Source organism: Pseudophryne corroboree, unplaced genomic scaffold, assembly GCF_028390025.1.
Source record: "Pseudophryne corroboree isolate aPseCor3 unplaced genomic scaffold, aPseCor3.hap2 scaffold_971, whole genome shotgun sequence".
NCBI classification, from domain to species: Eukaryota; Metazoa; Chordata; class Amphibia; order Anura; family Myobatrachidae; genus Pseudophryne; species Pseudophryne corroboree.
In genome coordinates this window covers 132,379-159,724 of record NW_026970551.1, presented here as the reverse complement: position 1 = coordinate 159,724, position 27,346 = coordinate 132,379, and the positions used below count along the sequence as shown (strand labels likewise).

The following is a 27,346-nucleotide window of genomic DNA, read 5'->3' as shown; positions in this document are numbered from 1 at the left end:
GCTGAGCCGCAACACACGGCAGAGCCGCAACTCACGAACACCACTGGATATAAAACGGTGATCAGTCAGGACTCCAGGGAACCAAACGACCTCTTGGGATGAGATGACAACTCCCGAATACCGGACTTCTGCGGACTGGAATGACCGGATACAGCAGGACTGGAAACAGACTCTCAGCAAACAAAGGCAGCATGCAGGAAGCTATTACCGGCGTCTGTGAGAAGCCCTGGGAGTGTATTTAACAAGGAGTCCTCCAATCAGCTGCTAAAGGCTGATTAGAATAAATGCCGTGCAGCTGCCTTGCTGCACGGCCAGAGAGCAGGTGAATATCTTAATTTCCTAAAGCCTAGCAACGGGGAACGCGGTCCGCCAGTGGCGTCCCCGTTGCTAGGGTCCGTGCGGCTCAGCGCGCCCGGCGTCTAGCGTTGCTAGGGAGCCGGCGGCTGTACGTGCACGGCGTCTCTAGTTGCTAGGCGCCGGGCCGCGCAGACCATCAAGCGGACCCCGGCGCCTAACAGTATGACTCCCAAAAACAACAACCGCGTCATTGGGACCAACTGCGATTTTGGCAAGTTTAGGAGCCAACCATGTTGTTGAAGAACTGTCAGGGAGAGTGCAATGTTTTGCACCAACTGGTCCCTGGATCTCACCTTTATCAGGAAATCATCCAAGTACGGGATAATTGTGACTCCTTGCTTGCGAAGGAGAACCATAATTTCCGCCATCACCCTGGTGAAAATCCTCGGAGCCGTGGACAGACCAAACGGCAATGTCTGAAATTGGTAATGACAATCCTGAATTGCAAACCTTAGGTAGCTTGAGGCAGTGGCTAAATGGGAACATGTAAGTAGGCATCCTTTATGTCTACCAAAACCATGAAATCTCCGTCCTCCGGACTGGAGATCACTGCCCTGAGAAATTCCATCTTGAAATTTAATTTCTTTAGGAAGAAATTGAGGGATTTCAGATTTAAGATTGGTCTGACTGAGCCGTCCGGCTTCGGGACCACGAAGAGGCTTGAATAAAAACCTTCTCCCTGCTGACTAAGGCCAATTTGAACAATCGGTGAGGGGGAACGTCTTGAAACCCCAGTTTGTACCCTTGGGACACTATTTGTAAAACCCACGAGTCCAGGTCCGAATGAATCCAGAACTGACTGAAGAGTTTTAGACGTGCCCCCACTGGTGTGGGCTCCTGCAAGAAAGCCCCAGTGTCATGCAGTGGATTTGGCAGAAGCAGAGGACAATCTCTGGTCCTGCGATCTTGAAGAGGCTACAGACCTCTTCCTTTTCCTTCCTCTACCTGCAAAGAAAGGGGAATCTAAACTTCTTGCATATCTATTGGGCCAAAATGACTGCGGTAGATAATGATGCGTCTTCATCCGTTGACAGGGAACATAGGGCAAGAAGGTTGACTTACCATTGAAATGAGGATGCATCTTGCTGCCTTTCCAATGAAGCAAGTTTAATTTAGTAATAGGTGAAAAACCATCCTTTTTCTCTGCAACCCACTGCTAAATTGTGCTTCCTAGCTGTTTTTATAAAATCACTGAATCAAATCTAACTCTGATTACATCAGAGAAGGCCAGGTACCCTACACCATAACAGGGGGTTTGAAATTTTGACTTGTCTACTTAAAGATCACCAAAATCTGATAACAAGGTCAATTAGGTCCCTGGGTGGGATTGAACCACCAACCTTATGGTTAATAGCCGTACATACTAACTGATTGCGCCACAGAGACACTTTGCGAAAGACCATACTGACAAAGGCTAATAAGCATTCATCTAAAACGTTTCCTAGAAAAACTTTAAAAAGTCAATAATCTGGAGAGTTTTTGTAAGATGTTTCTTCCATCAACCAACGAAGAAACACATTGGTACTTTCCCATGATGAGTGAGTGCTTCAGGATCTCTTGCACTTACATGTGCAGCAGAGTACTGCAATGGAAGCATGCTGGGCCCATAACCCAGAGGTAGGCAGATTGAAACTATCCTCTGCTATTTGCATTTTTTTTTGTTAATTAAAGTAATCCAAAACTGGGATTGATATTTTGGCTCTTTTATTTTTACTTAAAGTACAATAACTTTTACCATTTTAATTTGTTTTAATAGTATATTGACAGTATTGTTTTCTTTCAAAAATCCACTTCATTTTCTTTACCCTATTATTAAAATGGTAATTGACAAAAACAAACTACATTGTCACCAGAAGAGCAATACAAAATGTACAAGTGATATATTAAAATCATCTTTCCAGCTTGAATTTCAATGATGCATTGGGGCAACGATTTTGTGAGAAACATCTTCACCCTTAAATAAAGATTTTCTTAATTCCTTACCTGTGTGCTAATTAGATATCACCTTGTTTTCACATTAAACAGACTTCCACATGAGAAAGCAGCAAGGATGCAGTGGCGTTAATGTTTCCTGGTGTCAACCTGTATTATTTCAGTAGACATTGAAATGAGGATGCATCTTGCTGCCTTTCCAATGAAGCAAGTTTAATTTAGTAATAGGTGAAAAACCATCCTTACAAAGGTGTTAATCAGAGACTTGGCTTTGTGGACACTTTTCAGAGAACAAATTTGTTAGCATAAAAATAAAGCCAGAAAATAAAGAGCTGTTTAATCACTCAATTGGATTTTTCTGCCAGCATATTTTTTTTCTCTGCAAACCACTGCTAAATTGTGCTTCCTAGCTGTTTTTATAAAATCACTGAATCAAATCTAACTCTGATTACATCAGAGAAGGCCAGGTACCCTACACCATAACAGGGGGTTTGAAATTTTGACTTGTCTACTTAAAGATCACCAAAATCTGATAACAAGGTCAATTAGGTCCCTGGGTGGGATTGAACCACCAACCTTTTGGTTAATAGCCGTACATACTAACTGATTGCGCCACAGAGACACTTTGCAAAAGTACATACTGACAAAGGCTAATAAGCATTCATCTAAAACGTTTCCTAGAAAAACTTTAAAAAGTCAATAATCTGGAGAGTTTTTGTAAGATGTTTCTTCCATCAACCAACGAAGAAACACATTGGTACTTTCCCATGATGAGTGAGTGCTTCAGGATCTCTTGCACTTACATGTGCAGCAGAGTACAGCAATGGAAGCATGCTGGGCCCATAACCCAGAGGTAGGCAGATTGAAACTATCCTCTGCTATATGCATTTTTTTGTTTGTTAATTAAAGTAATCCAAAACTGGGATTGATATTTTGGCTCTTTTATTTTTACTTAAAGTACAACAACTTTTACCATTTTAATTTATTTTAATAGTATATTGACAGTATTGTTTTCTTTCAAAAATCCACTTCATTTTCTTTACCCTATTATTAAAATGGTAATTGACAAAAACAAACTACATTGTCACCAGAAGAGCAATACAAAATGTACAAGTGATATATTAAAATCATATTTCCAGCTTGAATTTCAATGATGCATTGGGGCAACGATTTTGTGAGAAACATCTTCACCCTTAAATAAAGATTTTCTTAATTCCTTACCCGTGTGCTAATTAGATATCACCTTGTTTTCATATTAAACAGACTTCCACATGAGAAAGCAGCAAGGATGCAGTGGCGTTAATGTTTCCTGGTGTCAACTTGTATTATTTCAGTAGACATTGAAATGAGGATGCATCTTGCTGCCTTTCCAATGAAGCAAGTTTAATTTAGTAATAGGTGAAAAACCATCCTTACAAAGGTGTTAATCAGAGACTTGGCTTTGTGGACACTTTTCAGAGAACAAATTTGTTAGCATAAAAATAAAGCCAGAAAATGAAGAGCTGTTTAATCACTCAATTGGATTTTTCTGCCAGCATATTTTTTTTCTCTGCAACCCACTGCTAAATTGTGCTTCCTAGCTGTTTTTATAAAATCACTGAATCAAATCTAACTCTGATTACATCAGAGAAGGCCATGTACCCTACACCGTAACAGGGGGTTTGAAATTTTGACTTGTCTACTTAAAGATCACCAAAATCTGATAACAAGGGAAATTAGGTCCCTGGGTGGGATTGAACCACCAACCTTATGGTAAATAGCCGTACATACTAACTGATTGCGCCACAGAGATACTTTGCAAAAGTCCTTACTGACAAAGGCTAATAAGCATTCATCTAAAACGTTTCCTGGAAAAACTTTAAAAAGTCAATAATCTGGAGAGTTTTTGTAAGATGTTTCTTCCATCAACCAATGAAGAAACACATTGGTACTTTCCCATGATGAGTGAGTGCTTCAGGATCTCTTGCACTTACATGTGCAGCAGAGTACTGCAATGGAAGCATGCTGGGCCCATAACCCAGAGGTAGGCAGATTGAAACTATCCTCTGCTATATGCATTTTTTTTTGTTAATTAAAGTAATCCAAAACTGGGACTGATATTTTGTCTTTTATTTTTACTTAAAGTACAATAACTTTTACCATTTTAATTTGTTTTAATAGTATATTGACAGTATTGTTTTCTTTCAAAAATCCACTTCATTTTCTTTACCCTATTATTAAAATGGTAATTGACAAAAACAAACTACATTGTCACCAGAAGAGCAATACAAAATGTACAAGTGATATTTTAAAATCATCTTTCCAGCTTGAATTTCAATGATGCATTGGGGCAACGATTTTGTGAGAAAACATCTTCACCCTTAAATAAAGATTTTCTTAATTCCTTACCTGTGTGCTAATTAGATATCACCTTGTTTTCACATTAAACAGACTTCCACATGAGAAAGCAGCAAGGATGCAGTGGCGTTAATGTTTCCTGGTGTCAACCTGTATTATTTCAGTAGACATTGAAATGAGGATACATCTTGCTGCCTTTCCAATGAAGCAAGTTTAATTTAGTAATAGGTGAAAAACCATCCCTACAAAGGTGTTAATCAGAGACTTGGCTTTGTGGACACTTTTCAGAGAACAAATTTGTTAGCATAAAAATAAAGCCAGAAAATGAAGAGCTGTTGAATCACGCAATTTGATTTTTTTGCCAGCATATTTCTTTTTCTCTGCAACCCACTGCTAAATTGTGCTTCCTAGCTGTTTTTATAAAATCACTGAATCAAATCTAACTCTGATTACATCAGAGAAGGCCAGGTACCCTACACCATAACAGGGGGTATGAAATTTGACTTGTCTACTTAAAGATCACCAAAATCTGATAACAAGGTCAATTACGTCCCTGGGTGGGATTGAACCACCAACCTTTTGGTTAATAGCCATACACACTAACTGATTGCGCCACAGAGACACTTTTCAAAAGTACATACTGACAAATGCTAATAAGCATTCATCTAAAACGTTTCCTAGAAAAACTTAAAAAAGTCAATAATCTGGAGCGTTTTTGTAAGATGTTTCTTCTATCAACCAACGAAGAAACACATTGGTACTTTCCCATGATGAATGAGTGATTCAGGATCTCTTGCACTTACATGTGCAGCAGAGTACAGCAATGGAAGCATGCTGGGCCCATAACCCAGAGGTAGGCAGATTGAAACTATCCTCTGCTATATGCATTTTTTTTTTGTTAATTAAAGTAATCCAAAACTGGGATTGATATTTTGGCTCTTTTATTTTTACTTAAAGTACAATAACTTTTACCATTTTAATTTGTTTTAATAGTATATTGACAGTATTGTTTTCTTTCAAAAATCCACTTCATTTTCTTTACCCTATTATTAAAATGGTAATTGACAAAAACAAACTACATTGTCACCAGAAGAGCAATACAAAATGTACAAGTGATATATTAAAATCATCTTTCCAGCTTGAATTTCAATGATGCATTGGGTCAACAAATTTGTGAGAAACATCTTCACCCTTAAATAAAGATTTTCTTAATTCCTTACCTGTGTGCTAATTAGATATCACCTTGTTTTCACATTAAACAGACTTCCACATGAGAAAGCAGCAAGGAAGCAGTGGCGTTAATGTTTCCTGGTATCAACTTGTATTATTTCAGTAGACATTGAAATGAGGATGCATCTTGCTGCCTTTCCAATGAAGCAAGTTTAATTTAGTAATAGGTGAAAAACCATCCTTACAAAGGTGTTAATCAGAGACTTGGCTTTGTGGACACTTTTCAGAGAACAAATTTGTTAGCATAAAAATAAAGCCAGAAAATGAAGAGCTGTTTAATCACTGGATTGGATTTTTCTGCCAGCATATTTTTTTTCTCTGCAACCCACTGCTAAATTGTGCTTCCTAGCTGTTTTTTTATAAAATCACTGAATAAAATCTAACTCTGATTACATCAGAGAAGGCCATGTACCCTACACCATAAGAGGGGGTTTGAAATTTTGACTTGTCTACTTAAATATCACCAAAATCTGATCACAAGTTTAATTACGTCCCTAGGTGGGATTGAACCACCAACCTTTCGGTTAATAGCCAAACACACTAACCGATTGCGCCACAGAGACACTTTGCAAAAAGTGCATACTGACAAAGGCTAATAAGCATACATCTAGAACGTTTCCTAGAAAAACATTAAAAAATCAATAATCTGGAGAGTTTTTGTAAGATGTTTCTTCTATCAACCAACGAAGAAACACATTGGTACTTTCCCATGATGAGTGAGTGCTTCAGGATCTCTTGCACTTACATGTGCAGCAGAGTACAGCAATGGAAGCATGCTGGGCCCATAACCCAGAGGTAGGCAGATTGAAACTATCCTCTGCTATATACATTTTTTTTGTTAATTAAAGTAATCCAAAACTGGGATTGATATTTTGGCTCTTTTATTTTTACTTAAAGTACAATAACTTTTACCATTTTAATTTGTTTTAATAGTATATTGACAGTATTGTTTTCTTTCAAAAATCCACTTCATTTTCTTTACCCTATTATTAAAATGGTAATTGACAAAAACAAACTACATTGTCACCAGAAGAGCAATACAAAATGTACAAGTGATATATTAAAATCATCTTTCCAGCTTGAATTTCAATGATGCATTGGGGCAACGATTTTGTGAGAAACATCTTCACCCTTAAATAAAGATTTTCTTAATTCCTTACCTGTGTGCTAATTAGATATCACCTTGTTTTCACATTAAACAGACTTCCACATGAGAAAGCAGCAAGGATGCAGTGGCGTTAATGTTTCCTGGTGTCAACCTGTATTATTTCAGTAGACATTGAAATGAGGATGCATCTTGCTGCCTTTCCAATGAAGCAAGTTTAATTTAGTAATAGGTGAAAAACCATCCTTACAAAGGTGTTAATCAGAGACTTGGCTTTGTGGACACTTTTCAGAGAACAAATTTGTTAGCATAAAAATAAAGCCAGAAAATGAAGAGCTGTTTAATCACTCAATTGGATTTTTCTGCCAGCATATTTTTTTTCTCTGCAACCCACTGCTAAATTGTGCTTCCTAGCTGTTTTTATAAAATCACTGAATCAAATCTAACTCTGATTACATCAGAGAAGGCCAGGTACCCTACACCGTAACAGGGGGTTTGAAATTTTGACTTGTCTACTTAAAGATCACCAAAATCTGATAACAAGGGAAATTAGGTCCCTGGGTGGGATTGAACCACCAACCTTATGGTAAATAGCCGTACATACTAACTGATTGCGCCACAGAGACACTTTGCAAAAGTCCTTACTGACAAAGGCTAATAAGCATTCATCTAAAACGTTTCCTAGAAAAACTTTAAAAAGTCAATAATCTGGAGAGTTTTTGTAAGATGTTTCTTCCATCAACCAATGAAGAAACACATTGGTACTTTCCCATGATGAGTGAGTGCTTCAGGATCTCTTGCACTTACATGTGCAGCAGAGTACTGCAATGGAAGCATGCTGGGCCCATAACCCAGAGGTAGGCAGATTGAAACTATCCTCTGCTATATGCATTTTTTTTTGTTAATTAAAGTAATCCAAAACTGGGACTGATATTTTGTCTTTTATTTTTACTTAAAGTACAATAACTTTTACCATTTTAATTTGTTTTAATAGTATATTGACAGTATTGTTTTCTTTCAAAAATCCACTTCATTTTCTTTACCCTATTATTAAAATGGTAATTGACAAAAACAAACTACATTGTCACCAGAAGAGCAATACAAAATGTACAAGTGATATTTTAAAATCATCTTTCCAGCTTGAATTTCAATGATGCATTGGGGCAACGATTTTGTGAGAAAACATCTTCACCCTTAAATAAAGATTTTCTTAATTCCTTACCTGTGTGCTAATTAGATATCACCTTGTTTTCACATTAAACAGACTTCCACATGAGAAAGCAGCAAGGATGCAGTGGCGTTAATGTTTCCTGGTGTCAACCTGTATTATTTCAGTAGACATTGAAATGAGGATACATCTTGCTGCCTTTCCAATGAAGCAAGTTTAATTTAGTAATAGGTGAAAAACCATCCCTACAAAGGTGTTAATCAGAGACTTGGCTTTGTGGACACTTTTCAGAGAACAAATTTGTTAGCATAAAAATAAAGCCAGAAAATGAAGAGCTGTTGAATCACGCAATTTGATTTTTTTGCCAGCATATTTCTTTTTCTCTGCAACCCACTGCTAAATTGTGCTTCCTAGCTGTTTTTATAAAATCACTGAATCAAATCTAACTCTGATTACATCAGAGAAGGCGAGGTACCCTACACCATAACAGGGGGTATGAAATTTGACTTGTCTACTTAAAGATCACCAAAATCTGATAACAAGGTCAATTACGTCCCTGGGTGGGATTGAACCACCAACCTTTTGGTTAATAGCCGTACACACTAACTGATTGCGCCACAGAGACACTTTTCAAAAGTACATACTGACAAATGCTAATAAGCATTCATCTAAAACGTTTCCTAGAAAAACTTAAAAAAGTCAATAATCTGGAGCGTTTTTGTAAGATGTTTCTTCTATCAACCAACGAAGAAACACATTGGTACTTTCCCATGATGAATGAGTGATTCAGGATCTCTTGCACTTACATGTGCAGCAGAGTACAGCAATGGAAGCATGCTGGGCCCATAACCCAGAGGTAGGCAGATTGAAACTATCCTCTGCTATATGCATTTTTTTTTTGTTAATTAAAGTAATCCAAAACTGGGATTGATATTTTGGCTCTTTTATTTTTACTTAAAGTACAATAACTTTTACCATTTTAATTTGTTTTAATAGTATATTGACAGTATTGTTTTCTTTCAAAAATCCACTTCATTTTCTTTACCCTATTATTAAAATGGTAATTGACAAAAACAAACTACATTGTCACCAGAAGAGCAATACAAAATGTACAAGTGATATATTAAAATCATCTTTCCAGCTTGAATTTCAATGATGCATTGGGTCAACAAATTTGTGAGAAACATCTTCACCCTTAAATAAAGATTTTCTTAATTCCTTACCTGTGTGCTAATTAGATATCACCTTGTTTTCACATTAAACAGACTTCCACATGAGAAAGCAGCAAGGAAGCAGTGGCGTTAATGTTTCCTGGTATCAACTTGTATTATTTCAGTAGACATTGAAATGAGGATGCATCTTGCTGCCTTTCCAATGAAGCAAGTTTAATTTAGTAATAGGTGAAAAACCATCCTTACAAAGGTGTTAATCAGAGACTTGGCTTTGTGGACACTTTTCAGAGAACAAATTTGTTAGCATAAAAATAAAGCCAGAAAATGAAGAGCTGTTTAATCACTGGATTGGATTTTTCTGCCAGCATATTTTTTTTCTCTGCAACCCACTGCTAAATTGTGCTTCCTAGCTGTTTTTTTATAAAATCACTGAATAAAATCTAACTCTGATTACATCAGAGAAGGCCATGTACCCTACACCATAAGAGGGGGTTTGAAATTTTGACTTGTCTACTTAAATATCACCAAAATCTGATCACAAGTTTAATTACGTCCCTAGGTGGGATTGAACCACCAACCTTTCGGTTAATAGCCAAACACACTAACCGATTGCGCCACAGAGACACTTTGCAAAAAGTGCATACTGACAAAGGCTAATAAGCATACATCTAGAACGTTTCCTAGAAAAACATTAAAAAATCAATAATCTGGAGAGTTTTTGTAAGATGTTTCTTCTATCAACCAACGAAGAAACACATTGGTACTTTCCCATGATGAGTGAGTGCTTCAGGATCTCTTGCACTTACATGTGCAGCAGAGTACAGCAATGGAAGCATGCTGGGCCCATAACCCAGAGGTAGGCAGATTGAAACTATCCTCTGCTATATGCATTTTTTTTGTTAATTAAAGTAATCCAAAACTGGGATTGATATTTTGGCTCTTTTATTTTTACTTAAAGTACAATAACTTTTACCATTTTAATTTGTTTTAATAGTATATTGACAGTATTGTTTTCTTTCAAAAATCCACTTAATTTTCTTTACCCTATTATTAAAATGGTAATTGACAAAAACAAACTACATTGTCACCAGAAGAGCAATACAAAATGTACAAGTGATATATTAAAATCATCTTTCCAGCTTGAATTTCAATGATGCATTGGGGAAACGATTTTGTGAGAAACATCTTCACCCTTAAATAAAGATTTCTTAATTCCTTACCTGTGTGATAATTAGATATCACCTTGTTTTCGCATTAAACAGACTTCCACATGAGAAAGCAGCAAGGATGCAGTGGCGTTAATGTTTCCTGGTGTCAACTTGTATTATTTCAGTAGACATTGAAATGAGGATGCATCTTGCTGCCTTTCCAATGAAGCAAGTTTAATTTAGTAATAGGTGAAAAACCATCCTTACAAAGGTGTTAATCAGAGACTTGGCTTTGTGGACACTTTTCAGAGAACAAATTTGTTAGCATAAAAATAAAGCCAGAAAATGAAGAGCTGTTTAATCACTCAATTGAATTTTTCTGCCAGCATATTTTTTTTCTCTGCAAACCACTGCTAAATTGTGCTTCCTAGCTGTTTTTATAAAATCAATGAATCAAATCTAACTCTGATTACATCAGAGAAGGCCAGGTACCCTACACCATAAGAGGGGGTTTGAAATTTTGACTTGTCAATTTAAAGATCACCAAAATCTGATAACAAGATCAATTACATCCCTGGGTGGGATTTAACCACCAACCTTTTAGTTAATAGCCGTACACACTAACTGATTGTGCCACAGAGACACTTTGCGAAAGTGCATACTGACAAAGGCTAATAAGCATTCATCTAAAACGTTTCCTAGAAAAACTTTAAAAAGTCAATAATCTGGAGAGTTTTTGTAAGATGTTTCTTCCATCAACCAACGAAGAAACACATTGGTACTTTCCCATGATGAGTGAGTGCTTCAGGATCTCTTGCACTTACATGTGCAGCAGAGTACAGCAATGGAAGCATGCTGGGCTCATAACCCAGAGGTAGGCAGATTGAAACTATCCTCTGCTGTATGCTTTTTTTTTTAATTAAAGTAATCCAAAACTGGGATTGATATTTTGGCTCTTTTATTTTTACTTAAAGTACAATAACTTTTACCATTTTAATTTGTTTTAATAGTATATTGACAGTATTGTTTTCTTTCAAAAATACACTTAATTTTCTTTACCCTATTATTAAAATGGTAATTGACAAAAACAAACTACATTGTCACCAGAAGAGCAATACAAAATGTACAAGTGATATATTAAAATCATCTTTCCAGCTTGAATTTCAATGATGCATTGGGGCAACGATTTTGTGAGAAACATCTTCACCCTTAAATAAAGATTTTCTTAATTCCTTACCTGTGTGCTAATTAGATATCACCTTGTTTTCGCATTAAACAGACTTCCACATGAGAAAGCAGCAAGGATGCAGTGGCGTTAATGTTTCCTGGTGTCAACTTGTATTATTTCAGTAGACATTGAAATGAGGATGCATCTTGCTGCCTTTCCAATGAAGCAAGTTTAATTTAGTAATAGGTGAAAAACCATCCCTACAAAGGTGTTAATCAGAGACTTGGCTTTGTGGACACTTTTCAGAGAACAAATTTGTTAGCATAAAAATAAAGCCAGAAAATGAAGAGCTGTTTAATCACTCAATTGGATTTGTTTTGCCAGCATATTTTTTTTCTCTGCAACCCACTGCTAAATTGTGCTTCCTAGCTGTTTTTTATAAAATCACTGAATCAAATCTAACTCTGATTACATCAAAGAAGGCCAGGTACCCTACACAATAAGAGGGGGTTTGAAATTTTGACTTGTCTACTTAAATATCACCAAAATCTGATCACAAGGTCAATTACGTTCCTGGGTGGGATTGAACCACCAACCTTTTGGTTATTAGCCTTACACACTAACCAATTGCACCACAGAGACACATTGCAAGAAGTACATACTGACAAAGGCTAATAAGCATTCATCAAGAACGTTTCCTAGAAAAACTTTAAAAAGTCAATAATCTGGAGAGTTTTTGTAAGATGTTTCTTCCATCAACCAACAAAGAAACACATTGGTACTTTCCCATGATAAGTGAGTGCTTCAGGATCTCTTGCACTTACATGTGCAGCAGAGTACTGCAATGGAAGCATGCTGGGCCCATAACCCAGAGATAGGCAGATTGAAACTATCCTCTGCTATATGCATTTTTTTTTGTTAATTAAAGTAATCCAAAACTGGGATTGATATTTTGTCTCTTTTATTTTTACTTAAAGTACAATAACTTTTACCATTTTAATTTGTTTTAATAGTATATTGACAGTATTGTTTTCTTTCAAAAATCCACTTCATTTTCTTTACCCTATTATTAAAATGGTAATTGACAAAAACAAACTACATTGTCACCAGAAGAGCAATACAAAATGTACAAGTGATATATTAAATTCATCTTTCCAGCATGAATTTCAATGATGCATTGGGTCAACAATTTTGTGAGAAACATCTTCACCCTTAAATAAAGATTTTCTTAATTCCTTACCTGTGTGCTAATTAGATATCACCTTGTTTTCACATTAAACAGACTTCCACATGAGAAAGCAGCAAGGATGCAGTGGCGTTAATGTTTCCTGGTGTCAACTTGTATTATTTCAGTAGACATTGAAATGAGGATGCATCTTGCTGCCTTTCCAATGAAGCAAGTTTAATTTAGTAATAGGTGAAAAACCATCCTTACAAAGGTGTTAATCAGAGACTTGGCTTTGTGGACACTTTTCAGAGAACAAATTTGTTAGCATAAAAATAAAGCCAGAAAATGAAGAGCTGTTTAATCACTCAATTGGATTTTTCTGCCAGCATATTTTTTTTCTCTGCAACCCACTGCTAAATTGTGCTTCCTAGCTGTTTTTATAAAATCACTGAATCAAATCTAACTCTGATTACATCAGAGAAGGCCAGGTACCCTACACAATAAGAGGGGGTTTGAAATTTTGACTTGTCTACTTAAATATCACCAAAATCTGACCACAAGGTCAATTACGTCCCTGGGTAGGATTGAACCACCAACCTTTTGGTTAATAGCCGAACACACTAACCGATTGCGCCACAGAGACACTTTGTGAAAAGTTCATACTGACAAAGGCTAATAAGCATACATCTAGAACGTTTCCTAGAAAAACATTAAAAAATCAATAATCTGGAGAGTTTTTGTAAGATGTTTCTTCCATCAACCAACAAATAAACACATTGGTACTTTCCCATGATGAGTGAGTGCTTCAGGATCTCTTGCACTTACATGTGCAGCAGAGTACTGCAATGGAAGCATGCTGGACCCATAACCCAGAGGTAGGCAGATTGAAACTATTCTTTGCTATATGCATTTTTTTTTGTTAATTTAAGTAATCAAAACTGGGATTGATATTTTTGCTCTTTTATTTTTACTTAAAGTACAATAACTTTTACCATTTTAATTTGTTTTAATAGTATATTGACAGTATAGTTTTCTTTCAAAAATCCACTTAATTTTCTTTACCCTATTATTAAAATGGTAATTGACAAAAAAAACTACATTGTCACCAGAAGAGCAATACAAAATGTACAAGTGATATATTAAAATCATCTTTCCAGCTTGAATTTCAATGATGCATTGGGGCAACAATTTTGTGAGAAACATCTTCACCCTTAAATAAAGATTTTCGTAATTCCTTACCTGTGTGCTAATTAGATATCACCTTGTTTTCACATTAAACAGACTTCCACATGAGAAAGCAGCAAGGATGCAGTGGCGTTAATGTTTCCTGGTTTCAACCTGTATTATTTCAGTAGACATTGAAATGAGGATGCATCTTGCTGCCTTTCCAATGAAGCAAGTTTAATTTAGTAATAGGTGAAAAACCATCCCTACAAAGGTGTTAATCAGAGACTTGGCTTTGTGGACATTTTTCAGAGAACAAATTTGTTAGCATAAAAATAAAGCCAGAAAATGAAGAGCTGTTTAATCACGCAATTTGATTTTTTTGCCAGCATATTTCTTTTTCTCTGCAACCCACTGCTAAATTGTGCTTCCTAGATGTTTTTATAAAATCACTGAATCAAATCTAACTCTGATTACATCTGAGAAGGCCAGGTACCCTACACAATAACAGGGGGTATGAAATTTGACTTGTCTACTTAAAGATCACCAAAATCTGATAACAAGGTCAATTACGTCCCTGGGTGGGATTGAACCACCAACCTTTTGGTTAATAGCCGTACACACTAACTGATTGCGCCACAGATACACTTTGCAAAAGTACATACTGACAAATGCTAATAAGCATTCATCTAAAACGTTTCCTAGAAAAACTTAAAAAAGTCAATAATCTGGAGAGTTTTTGTAAGATGTTTCTTCTATCAACCAACGAAGAAACACATTGGTACTTTCCCATGATGAGTGAGTGCTTCAGGATCTCTTGCACTTACATGTGCAGCAGAGTACAGCAATGGAAGCATGCTGGGCCCATAACCCAGAGGTAGGCAGATTGAAACTATCCTCTGCTATATGCATTTTTTTTTGTTAATTAAAGTAATCCAAAACTGGGATTGATATTTTGGCTCTTTTATTTTTACTTAAAGTACAATAACTTTTACCATTTTAATTTGTTTTAATAGTATATTGACAGTATTGTTTTCTTTCAAAAATCCACTTCATTTTCTTTACCCTATTATTAAAATGGTAATTGACAAAAACAAACTACATTGTCACCAGAAGAGCAATACAAAATGTACAAGTGATATATTAAATTCATCTTTCCAGCATGAATTTCAATGATGCATTGGGTCAACAATTTTGTGAGAAACATCTTCACCCTTAAATAAAGATTTTCTTAATTCCTTACCCGTGTGCTAATTAGATATCACCTTGTTTTCACATTAAACAGACTTCCACATGAGAAAGCAGCAAGGATGCAGTGGCGTTAATGTTTCCTGGTGTCAACTTGTATTATTTCAGTAGACATTGAAATGAGGATGCATCTTGCTGCCTTTCCAATGAAGCAAGTTTAATTTAGTAATAGGTGAAAAACCATCCTTACAAAGGTGTTAATCAGAGACTTGGCTTTGTGCACACTTTTCAGAGAACAAATTTGTTAGCATAAAAATAAAGCCAGAAAATGAAGAGCTGTTTAATCACTCAATTGGATTTTTCTGCCAGCATATTTTTTTTCTCTGCAACCCACTGCTAAATTGTGCTTCCTAGCTGTTTTTTATAAAATCACTGAATCAAATCTAACTCTGATTACATCAGAGAAGGCCAGGTACCCTACACAATAAGAGGGGGTTTGAAATTTGACTTGTCTACTTAAATATCACCAAAATCTGACCACAAGGTCAATTACGTCCCTGGGTGGGATTGAACCACCAACCTTTTGGTTAATAGCCGAACACACTAACCGATTGCGCCACAGAGACACTTTGCGAAAAGTACATACTGACAAAGGCTAATAAGTATACATCTAGAACGTTTCCTAGAAAAACATTAAAAAATCAATAATCTGGAGAGTTTTTGTAAGATGTTTCTTCCATCAACCAACAAATAAACACATTGGTACTTTCCCATGATGAGTGAGTGCTTCAGGATCTCTTGCACTTACATGTGCAGCAGAGTACTGCAATGGAAGCATGCTGGACCCATAACCCAGAGGTAGGCAGATTGAAACTATTCTTTGCTATATGCATTTTTTTTTGTTAATTTAAGTAATCAAAACTGGGATTGATATTTTTGCTCTTTTATTTTTACTTAAAGTACAATAACTTTTACCATTTTAATTTGTTTTAATAGTATATTGACAGTATTGTTTTCTTTCAAAAATCCACTTCATTTTCTTTACCCTATTATTAAAATGGTAATTGACAAAAAAAACTACATTGTCACCAGAAGAGCAATACAAAATGTACAAGTGATATATTAAAATCATCTTTCCAGCTTGAATTTCAATGATGCATTGGGGCAACAATTTTGTGAGAAACATCTTCACCCTTAAATAAAGATTTTCGTAATTCCTTACCTGTGTGCTAATTAGATATCACCTTGTTTTCACATTAAACAGACTTCCACATGAGAAAGCAGCAAGGATGCAGTGGCGTTAATGTTTCCTGGTTTCAACCTGTATTATTTCAGTAGACATTGAAATGAGGATGCATCTTGCTGCCTTTCCAATGAAGCAAGTTTAATTTAGTAATAGGTGAAAAACCATCCATACAAAGGTGTTAATCAGAGACTTGGCTTTGTGGACACTTTTCAGAGAACAAATTTGTTAGCATAAAAATAAAGCCAGAAAATGAAGAGCTGTTTAATCACGCAATTTGATTTTTTTGCCAGCATATTTCTTTTTCTCTGCAACCCACTGCTAAATTGTGCTTCCTAGCTGTTTTTATAAAATCAATGAATCAAATCTAACTCTGATTACATCAGAGAAGGCCAGGTACCCTACACCATAAGAGGGGGTTTGAAATTTTGACTTGTCTACTGAAAGATCACCAAAATCTGATAACAAGATCAATTACATCTCTGGGTGGGATTGAACCACCAACCTTTTAGTTAATAGCCGTACACACTAACTGATTGCGCCACAGAGACACTTTGCAAAAGTGCATACTGACAAAGGCTAATAAACATTCATCTAAAACGTTTCCTAGAAAAACTTTAAAAAGTCAATAATCTGGAGAGTTTTTGTAAGATGTTTCTTCCATCAACCAACGAAGAAACACATTGGTACTTTCCCATGATGAGTGAGTGCTTCAGGATCTCTTGCACTTACATGTGCAGCAGAGTACAGCAATGGAAGCATGCTGGGCTCATAACCCAGAGGTAGGCAGATTGAAACTATCCTCTGCTGTATGCTTTTTTTTTTAATTTAAGTAATCCAAAACTGGGATTGATATTTTGGCTCTTTTATTTTTACTTAAAGTACAATAACTTTTACCATTTTAATTTGTTTTGATAGTATATTGACAGTATTGTTTTCTTTCAAAAATCCACTTAATTTTCTTTACCCTATTATTAAAATGGTAATTGACAAAAACAAACTACATTGTCACCAGAAGAGCAATACAAAATGTACAAGTGATATATTAAAATCATCTTTCCAGCTTGAATTTCAATGATGCATTAGGGCAACGATTTTGTGAGAAACATCTTCACCCTTAAATAAAGATTTTCTTAATTCCTTACCTGTGTGATAATTAGATATCACCTTGTTTTCGCATTAAACAGACTTCCACATGAGAAAGCAGCAAGGATGCAGTGGCGTTAATGTTTCCTGGTGTCAACTTGTATTATTTCAGTAGACATTGAAATGAGGATGCATCTTGCTGCCTTTCCAATGAAGCAAGTTTAATTTAGTAATAGGTGAAAAACCATCCTTACAAAGGTGTTAATCAGAGACTTGGCTTTGTGGACACTTTTCAGAGAACAAATTTGTTAGCATAAAAATAAAGCCAGAAAATGAAGAGCTGTTTAATCACTCAATTGGATTTTTCTGCCAGCATATTTTTTTTCTCTGCAAACCACTGCTAAATTGTGCTTCCTAGCTGTTTTTATAAAATCAATGAATCAAATCTAACTCTGATTACATCAGAGAAGGCCAGGTACCCTACACAATAAGATGGGGTTTGAAATTTTGACTTGTCTACTTAAATATCACCAAAATCTGATCACAAGGTCAATTACGTCCCTGGGTGGGATTGAACCACCAACCTTTTGGTTAATAGCCTTACACACTAACCAATTGCGCCACAGAGACACTTTGCAAAAGTACATACTGACAAAGGCTAATAAGCAATCATCTAGAACGTTTCCTAGAAAAACTTTAAAAAGTCAATAATCTGGAGAGTTTTTGTAAGATGTTTCTTCCATCAACCAATGAAGAAACACATTGGTACTTTCCCATGATGAGTGAGTGCTTCAGGATCTCTTGCACTTACATGTGCAGCAGAGTACTGCAATGGAAGCATGCTGGGCTCATAACCCAGAGGTAGGCAGATTGAAATTATCCTTTGCTATATGCATTTTTTTTGTTAAAGTAATCCAAAACTGGGATTGATATTTTTGCTCTTTTATTTTTACTTAAAGTACAATAACTTTTACCATTTTAATTTGTTTTAATAGTATATTGACAGTATTGTTTTCTTTCAAAAATCCACTTAATTTTCTTTACCCTATTATTAAAATGGTAATTGACAAAAACAAACTACATTGTCACCAGAAGAGCAATACAAAATGTACAAGTGATATATTAAAATCATCTTTCCAGCTTGAATTTCAATGATGCATTGGGGCAACGATTTTGTGAGAAACATCTTCACCCTTAAATAAAGATTTTCTTAATTCCTTACCTGTGTGCTAATTAGATATCACCTTGTTTTCACATTAAACAGACTTCCACATGAGAAAGCAGCAAGGATGCAGTGGCGTTAATGTTTCCTGGTGTCAACCTGTATTATTTCAGTAGACATTGAAATGAGGATGCATCTTGCTGCCTTTCCAATGAAGCAAGTTTAATTTAGTAATAGGTGAAAAACCATCCTTACAAAGGTGTTAATCAGAGACTTGGCTTTGTGGACACTTTTCAGAGAACAAATTTGTTAGCATAAAAATAAAGCCAGAAAATGAAGATCTGTTTAATCACTCAATTGGATTTTTCTGCCAGCATATTTTTTTTCTCTGCAAACCACTGCTAAATTGTGCTTCCTAGCTGTTTTTATAAAATCAATGAATCAAATCTAACTCTGATTACATCAGAGAAGGCCAGGTACCCTACACAATAAGATGGGGTTTGAAATTTTGACTTGTCTACTTAAATATCACCAAAATCTGATCACAAGGTCAATTACGTCCCTGGGTGGGATTGAACCACCAACCTTTTGGTTAATAGCCTTACACACTAACCAATTGCGCCACAGAGACACTTTGCAAAAGTACATACTGACAAAGGCTAATAAGCATTCATCTAGAACGTTTCCTAGAAAAACTTTAAAAAGTCAATAATCTGGAGAGTTTTTGTAAGATGTTTCTTCCATCAACCAATGAAGAAACACATTGGTACTTTCCCATGATGAGTGAGTGCTTCAGGATCTCTTGCACTTACATGTGCAGCAGAGTACTGCAATAGAAGCATGCTGGGCCCATAACCCAGAGGTAGGCAGATTGAAACTATCCTTTGCTATATGCATTTTTTTTGTTAATTAAAGTAATCCAAAACTGGGATTGATATTTTGGCTCTTTTATTTTTACTTAAAGTACAATAACTTTTACCATTTTAATTTGTTTTGATAGTATATTGACAGTATTGTTTTCTTTCAAAAATCCACTTAATTTTCTTTACCCTATTATTAAAATGGTAATTGACAAAAACAAACTACATTGTCACCAGAAGAGCAATACAAAATGTACAAGTGATATATTAAAATCATCTTTCCAGCTTGAATTTCAATGATGCATTGGGGCAACGATTTTGTGAGAAACATCTTCACCCTTAAATAAAGATTTTCTTAATTCCTTACCTGTGTGCTAATTAGATATCACCTTGTTTTCACATTAAACAGACTTCCACATGAGAAAGCAGCAAGGATGCAGTGGCGTTAATGTTTCCTGGTGTCAACCTGTATTATATCAGTAGACATTGAAATGAGGATGCATCTTGCTGCCTTTCCAATGAAGCAAGTTTAATTTAGTAATAGGTGAAAAACCATCCCTACAAAGGTGTTAATCAGAGACTTGGCTTTGTGGACACTTTTCAGAGAACAAATTTGTTAGCATAAAAATAAAGCCAGAAAATGAAGAGCTGTTTAATCACTCAATTGGATTTTTCTGCCAGCATATTTTTTTTATCTGCAACCCACTGCTAAATTGTGCTTCCTAGCTGTTTTTTATAAAATCACTGAATCAAATCTAACTCTGATTACATCAGAGAAGGCCAGGTACCCTACACAATAAGAGGGGGTTTGAAATTTTGACTTGTCTACTTAAATATCACCAAAATCTGATCACAAGGTCAATTACATTCCTGGGTGAGATTGAACCACCAACCTTTTGATTAATAGCCTTACACACTAACTAATTGCGCCACAGAGACACTTTGCAAAAGTACATACTGACAAAGGCTAATAAGCATTCATCTAGAACGTTTCCTAGAAAAACTTTAAAAAGTCAATAATCTGGAGAGTTTTTGTAAGATGTTTCTTCCATCAACCAACGAAGAAACACATTGGTACTTTCCCATGATGAGTGAGTGCTTCAGGATCTCTTGCACTTACATGTGCAGCAGAGTACTGCAATGGAAGCATGCTGGGCCCATAACCCAGAGGTAGGCAGATTGAAACTATCCTTTGCTATATGCATTTTTTTTTGTTAATTAAAGTAATCCAAAACTGGGATTGATATTTTTGCTCTTTTATTTTTACTTAAAGTACAATAACTTTTACCATTTTAATTTGTTTTAATAGTATATTGACAGTATTGTTTTCTTTCAAAAATCCACTTAATTTTCTTTACCCTATTATTAAAATGGTAATTGACAAAAACAAACTACATTGTCACCAGAAGAGCAATACAAAATGTACAAGTGATATATTAAAATCATCTTTCCAGCTTGAATTTCAATGATGCATTGGGGCAACGATTTTGTGAGAAACATCTTCACCCTTAAATAAAGATTTTCTTAATTCCTTACCTGTGTGCTAATTAGATATCACCTTGTTTTCACATTAAACAGACTTCCACATGAGAAAGCAGCAAGGATGCAGTGGCGTTAATGTTTCCTGGTGTCAACTTGTATTATTTCAGTAGACATTGAAATGAGGATGCATCTTGCTGCCTTTCCAATGAAGCAAGTTTAATTTAGTAATACGTGAAAAACCATCCCTACAAAGGTGTTAATCAGAGACTTGGCTTTGTGGACACTTTTCAGAGAACAAATTTGTTAGCATAAAAATAAAGCCAGAAATGAAGAGCTGTTTAATCACTCAATTGGATTTTTTTGCCAGCATATTTCTTTTTCTCTGCAACCCACTGCTAAATTGTGCTTCCTAGCTGTTTTTATAAAATCACTGAATCAAATCTAACTCTGATTACATCAGAGAAGGCTAGGTACCCTACACAATAAGAGGGGGTTTGAAATTTTGACTTGTCTACTTAAATATTACCAAAATCTGATCACAAGGTCAATTACGTCCCTGGGTAGGATTTAACCACCAACCTTTTGGTTAATAGCCGTACACACTAACCAATTGCGCCACAGAGACACTTTGCAAAAAGTACATACTGACAAAGGCTAATAAGCATTCATCTAGAACGTTTCCTAGAAAAACTTTAAAAAGTCAATAATCTGGAGAGTTTTTGTAAGATGTTTCTTCCATCAACCAACAAAGAAACACATTGGTACTTTCCCATGATGAGTGAGTGCTTCAGGATCTCTTGCACTTACATGTGCAGCAGAGTACTGCAATGGAAGCATGCTGGGCCCATAACCCAGAGGTAGGCAGATTGAAACTATCCTTTGCTATATGCATTTTTTTTGTTAATTAAAGTAATCCAAAACTGGGATGGATATTTTTGCTCTTTTATTTTTACTTAAAGTACAATAACTTTTACCATTTTAATTTGTTTTAATAGTATATTGACAGTATTGTTTTCTTTCAAAAATCCACTTAATTTTCTTTACCCTATTATTAAAATGGTAATTGACAAAAACAAACTACATTGTCACCAGAAGAGCAATACAAAATGTACAAGTGATATATTAAAATCATCTTTCCAGGTTGAATTTCAATGATGCATTGGGGCAACGATTTTGTGAGAAACATCTTCACCCTTAAATAAAGATTTTCTTAATTGCTTACCTGTGTGCTAATTAGATATCACCTTGTTTTCACATTAAACAGACTTCCACATGAGAAAGCAGCAAGGATGCAGTGCCGTTAATGTTTCCTGGTGTCAACCTGTATTATTTCAGTAGACATTGAAATGAGGATGCATCTTGCTGCCTTTCCAATGAAGCAAGTTTAATTTAGTAATAGGTGAAAAACCATCCTTACAAAGGTGTTAATCAGAGACTTGGCTTTGTGGACACTTTTCAGAGAACAAATTTGTTAGCATAAAAATAAAGCCAGAAAATGAAGAGCTGTTTATTCACTCAATTGGATTTTTCTGCCAGCATATTTTTTTTTTCTCTGCAACCTACTGCTAAATTGTGCTTCCTAGCTGTTTTTATAAAATCACTGAATCAAATCTAACTCTGATTACATCAGGGAAGGCCAGGTACCCACACCATAACAGGGGGTTTGAAATTTTGACTTGTCTACTTTAAGATCACCAAAATCTGATCACAAGGTAAATTACGTCCCTGGGTGGGATTGAACCACCAACCTTTTAGATAATAACCGAACACGCTAACTGATTGCGCCACAGAGACACTTTGCAAACTTACATTCTGACAAACGCTAATAAGCATTCATCTAGAACGTTTCCTAGAAAAACTTTAAAAAGTCAATAATCTGGAGAGTTTTTGTAAGATGTTTCTTCCATCAATCAACGAAGAACATTCATGCTGATTTCTTGCAGCAGCTGGGCACTGTAACAGCTCCAGAGCTGCTCTGTAAGGCAACTAAAAGGGTGTGGGCCCTGCAGCACTACCTGTAGTTCGCATTGTGCGTTGGAAGGCACAAAGTAAGCAGACGGGAGAAGTCAGGATAGTGCGCAAGGGCATAGAAGGGAGCGGCTCAAGAAAAGAGAAGTGGAAACTGACAGCAAACTAGGCTGGAGAGAGACCTGAGACAAAGAGATCTGAATTATACGAGAGCCGACCAGGGGAAACACAAATTATGCAGTCGAGTTTCCCACATTTGGGGAAATAGCTGGAGCAGCACACACAGAGTGCAATGGGTGAGCCTTGCCCTGGGAGAAGCACCTTCATGATCATAGTATCTCACCTGGCAGGTAAGTAGGAGTTGGGCAAGAGCTGAGGAGGGTCGCTGCTCGGGCACCCCCCTGTCAAGTGAAGGAGATCCAACTGAGGCAGCACAAGAGAACTCTCGAAAGAAGAACAAGGCTAGAGGAAGATCTGAGACACAGAAATCTGGCTTTTACCAGAGCTGACCAGAGGAAAGCACAAACACAGTCCCCCACTACCACAAATAATGCAGTCGAGTTTCCCACATTTGGGGAAATCACAGGGGTCAGCATACCCAGAATGCAATGAATGAACCTCACCCTGGGAGAACAATCTTCATGACCATGGTATCTCCTATGCAAAATAAGTATGATTTGGGATAGGGCTGGGGAGGGCCGCTGCTCAGGCACATCTCTGTCAAGTAAAGGAGATTCAACTGAGGCAGCACAAGGGAACTCTCATCTGGGGACAACAACTGCAGGGAGAACACATATTTTCAGATGAACATGGGAGGGCAGAAGGCTGCCTAATACTGAAGCACCCCCAAACAACAAACCAAATGCAACAACTAGTGCAAGCATTCCTGGGGGAAGGCCTGCAGCAGATGGATTTGCATATGGTGATGTCATCCAAGCAGTGGGTCAAAGTTGGCTTCAACCCTCGTCTGCATATGAAAAGAAAAAAGGGATGTGCAGGGCATGGCGGCCTTTTGCGGCGCTTGCATGACCCCTAATTCGCATTAAACACCTCCACCCTCCTTAGGTGTGGGGCTCATGTTGGCTATGCCCCAGCACCTGAAGCATTCAAGCTGATTTCTTGCAGCAGCTGGGCACTGTAACAGCTCCAGAGCTGCTCTGTAAGGCAAGTAAAAGGGTGTGGGCCCTGCAGCACTACCTGTAGTTCGCATTGTGCGTTGGAAGGCACAAAGTAAGCAGACGGGAGAAGTCAGGATAGTGCGCAAGGGCATAGAAGGGAGCGGCTCAAGAAAAGAGAAGTGGAAACAGACAGCAAACTAGGCTGGAGAGAGACCTGAGACAAAGAGATCTGAATTATACGAGAGCCGACCAGAGGAAACACAAATTATGCAGTCAAGTGTCCCACATTTGGGGAAATCGCAGGAGCAGCACACCCAGAGTGCAATGGGTGAGCCTTGCCCTGGGAGAAGCACCTTCCTGATCATAGTATCTCACCTGGCAGGTAAGTAGGAGTTGGGCTAGAGCTGGGGAGGGTCGCTGCTCGGGCACCCCCCTGTCAAGTGAAGGAGATCCAACTGAGGCAGCACAAGGGAACTCTCGAAAGAAGAACAAGGCTAGAGGAAGATCTGAGACAAAGAAATCTGACTTTTACCAGAGCTGACCAGAGGAAAGCACAAACACAGTCCCCCTCTACCACAAATAATGCAGTCGAGTTTCCCACATTTGGGGAAATCACAGGGGTCATCATACCCAGAATGCAATGAATGAACCTCACCCTGGGAGAACAATCTTCATGACCATGATATCTCCTATGCAAAATAAGTATGATTTGGGATAGGGCTGGGGAGGGCCGCTGCTCAGGCACATCTCTGTCAAGTAAAGGCGATTCAACTGAGGCAGCACAAGGGAACTCTCATCTGGGGACAACAACTGCAGGGAGAACACATATTTTCAGATGAACATGGGAGGGCAGAAGGCTGCCTAATACTGAAGCACCCCCAAACAACAAACCAAATGCAACAACTAGTGCAAGCATTCCTGGGGGAAGGCCTGCAGCAGATGGATTTGCATATGGTGATGTCATCCAAGCAGTGGGTCAAAGTTGGCTTCAACCCTCGTCTGCATATGAAAAGAAAAAAGGGATGTGCAGGGCATGGCGGCCTTTTGCGGCGCTTGCATGACCCCTAATTCGCATTAAACACCTCCACCCTCCTTAGGTGTGGGGCTCATGTTGGCTATGCCCCAGCACCTGAAGCATTCAAGCTGATTTCTTGCAGCAGCTGGGCACTGTAACAGCTCCAGAGCTGCTCTGTAAGGCAACTAAAAGGGTGTGGGCCCTGCAGCACTACCTGTAGTTCGCATTGTGCGTTGGAAGGCACAAAGTAAGCAGACAGGAGAAGTCAGGATAGTGCGCAAGGGCATAGAAGGGAGCGGCTCAAGAAAAGAGAAGTGGAAACAGACAGCAAACTAGGCTGGAGAGAGACCTGAGACAAAGAGATCTGAATTATACGAGAGCCGACCAGAGGAAACACAAATTATGCAGTCAAGTGTCCCACATTTGGGGAAATCGCAGGAGCAGCACACCCAGAGTGCAATGGGTGAGCCTTGCCCTGGGAGAAGCACCTTCCTGATCATAGTATCTCACCTGGCAGATAAGTAGGAGTTGGGCTAGAGCTGGGGAGGGTCGCTGCTCGGGCACCCCCCTGTCAAGTGAAGGAGATCCAACTGAGGCAGCACAAGGGAACTCTCGAAAGAAGAACAAGGCTAGAGGAAGATCTGAGACAAAGAAATCTGACTTTTACCAGAGTTGACCAGAAGAAAGCACAAACACAGTCCCCCACTACCACAAATAATGCAGTCGAGTTTCCCACATTTGGGGAAATCACAGGGGTCAGCATACCCAGAATGCAATGAATGAACCTCACCCTGGGAGAACAATCTTCATGACCATGGTATCTCCTATGCAAAATAAGTATGATTTGGGATAGGGCTGGGGAGGGCCGCTGCTCAGGCACATCTCTGTCAAGTAAAGGAGATTCAACTGAGGCAGCACAAGGGAACTCTCATCTGGGGACAACAACTGCAGGGAGAACACATATTTTCAGATGAACATGGGAGGGCAGAAGGCTGCCTAATACTGAAGCACCCCCAAACAACAAACCAAATGCAACAACTAGTGTAAGCATTCCTGGGGGAAGGCCTGCAGCAGATGGATTTGCATATGGTGATGTCATCCAAGCAATGGGTCAAAGTTGGCTTCAACCCTCGTCTGCATATGAAAAGAAAAAAGGGATGTGCAGGGCATGGCGTCCTTTTGTGGCGCTTGGATGACCCTTAATTCGCATTAAACATCTCCACCCTCCTTCGGTGTGGGGCTCATGTTGGCTATGCCCCAGCCCCTGAAGCATTCAAGATGATTTCTTGCAGCAGCTGGGCACTGTAACAGCTCCAGAGCTGTTCTTTAAAGCATGTAAAAGGGTGTGGGCCCTGCAGCACTACCTGTAGTATGCATTGTGCGTTGGAAGGCACAAAGTAAGCAGACGGGAGAGGTCAGGATAGTGCGCAAGGGCATAGAAGGGAGCGGCTCAAGAAAAGAGAAGTGGAAACAGACAGCAAACTAGGCTGGAGAAAGACCTGAGACAAAGAGATCTGAATTATACGAGAGCCGACCAGAGGAAACACAAATTATGCAGTCAAGTTTCCCACATTTGGGGAAATCGCAGTAGCAGCACACCCAGAGTGCAATGGGTGAGCCTTGCCCTGGGAGAAGCACCTTCCTGATCATAGTATCTCACCTGGCAGGTAAGTAGGAGTTGGGCTAGAGCTGGGGAGGGTCGCTGCTCGGGCACCCCCCTGTCAAGTGAAGGAGATCCAACTGAGGCAGCACAAGGGAACTCTCGAAAGAAGAACAAGGCTAGAGGAAGATCTGAGACAAAGAAATCTGACTTTTACCAGAGCTGAGCAGAGGAAAGCACAAACACAGTCCCCCACTACCACAAATAATGCAGTCGAGTTTCCCACATTTGGGGAAATCACAGGGGTCAGCATACCCAGAATGCAATGAATGAACCTCACCCTGGGAGAACAATCTTCATGACCATGGTATCTCCTATGCAAAATAAGTATGATTTGGGATAGGGCTGGGGAGGGCCGCTGCTCAGGCACATCTCTGTCAAGTAAAGGAGATTCAACTGAGGCAGCACAAGGGAACTCTCATCTGGGGACAACAACTGCAGGGAGAACACATATTTTCAGATGAACATGGGAGGGCAGAAGGCTGCCTAATACCGAAGCACCCCCAAACAACAAACCAAATGCAACAACTAGTGCAAGCATTCCTGGGGGAAGGCCTGCAGCAGATTGATTTGCATATGGTAATGCCATCCAAGCAGTGGGTCAAAGTTGGCTTC

At 38.0% G+C, this 27,346-nt stretch overlaps 8 non-coding genes across 8 annotated transcripts; all 8 read right to left on the bottom strand.

The window, feature by feature from the left end:
- Nucleotides 1–23,133: 23,133 nt before the first annotated feature.
- LOC135048450 (U1 spliceosomal RNA) lies at nt 23,134–23,296 on the bottom strand. The gene has a single exon (XR_010240322.1). It is a non-coding gene; the product is annotated as a U1 spliceosomal RNA (small nuclear RNA).
- Nucleotides 23,297–23,448: 152 nt separating this feature from the next.
- On the bottom strand, nt 23,449–23,612 carry LOC135048431 (U1 spliceosomal RNA). The gene has a single exon (XR_010240305.1). It is a non-coding gene; the product is annotated as a U1 spliceosomal RNA (small nuclear RNA).
- A 671-nt stretch (nt 23,613–24,283) lies between these two features.
- LOC135048441 (U1 spliceosomal RNA) lies at nt 24,284–24,446 on the bottom strand. Its single transcript, XR_010240315.1, has one exon. It is a non-coding gene; the product is annotated as a U1 spliceosomal RNA (small nuclear RNA).
- Nucleotides 24,447–24,598: 152 nt separating this feature from the next.
- LOC135048436 (U1 spliceosomal RNA) lies at nt 24,599–24,762 on the bottom strand. Its single transcript, XR_010240310.1, has one exon. It is a non-coding gene; the product is annotated as a U1 spliceosomal RNA (small nuclear RNA).
- A 671-nt stretch (nt 24,763–25,433) lies between these two features.
- LOC135048445 (U1 spliceosomal RNA) lies at nt 25,434–25,596 on the bottom strand. The gene has a single exon (XR_010240318.1). It is a non-coding gene; the product is annotated as a U1 spliceosomal RNA (small nuclear RNA).
- Nucleotides 25,597–25,748: 152 nt separating this feature from the next.
- On the bottom strand, nt 25,749–25,912 carry LOC135048434 (U1 spliceosomal RNA). Its single transcript, XR_010240308.1, has one exon. It is a non-coding gene; the product is annotated as a U1 spliceosomal RNA (small nuclear RNA).
- Nucleotides 25,913–26,583: 671 nt separating this feature from the next.
- LOC135048444 (U1 spliceosomal RNA) lies at nt 26,584–26,746 on the bottom strand. The gene has a single exon (XR_010240317.1). It is a non-coding gene; the product is annotated as a U1 spliceosomal RNA (small nuclear RNA).
- A 152-nt stretch (nt 26,747–26,898) lies between these two features.
- LOC135048430 (U1 spliceosomal RNA) lies at nt 26,899–27,062 on the bottom strand. Its single transcript, XR_010240304.1, has one exon. It is a non-coding gene; the product is annotated as a U1 spliceosomal RNA (small nuclear RNA).
- Nucleotides 27,063–27,346: the final 284 nt, after the last annotated feature.